Source organism: Lupinus angustifolius, chromosome LG11 (genome assembly GCF_001865875.1).
Source record: "Lupinus angustifolius cultivar Tanjil chromosome LG11, LupAngTanjil_v1.0, whole genome shotgun sequence".
Lineage (NCBI taxonomy): Eukaryota > Viridiplantae > Streptophyta > Magnoliopsida > Fabales > Fabaceae > Lupinus > Lupinus angustifolius.
In genome coordinates, this window is record NC_032019.1 from 29,645,431 (window position 1) to 29,645,787 (window position 357).

The window sequence follows — 357 nt, forward strand, 5'->3', positions numbered from 1 at the left end:
TGTTGTTCCTAATGTGTTTTCTTATGGTGCTGTAGAAATCAAAAGTGAATCCACAGATAAGAGCTTCAAGGTTAATGGGCATCGCCTCAAGCCTTTCCTCACAAATCCTTCCTTAGTGGATGAACTTGTGGAGGAGGACTCATTGGTTTAACCAACTTTCCTCCCTCCATGAATCAGGGAGTTTTTCTTTCTCCTCTGTACTTTTTATTGCACTTGTCCAATTCTATTGATTGATATGTATGTCTGGATTTTCTGATTGTGCTACATTGGGACAATGTGTAGTTTAAGTGTGGGGGGAGACTATTGTAGGTTGTAGGTTTTGTTGATGCATGTTTTTCTTTGACTTTTAGGTTTTGC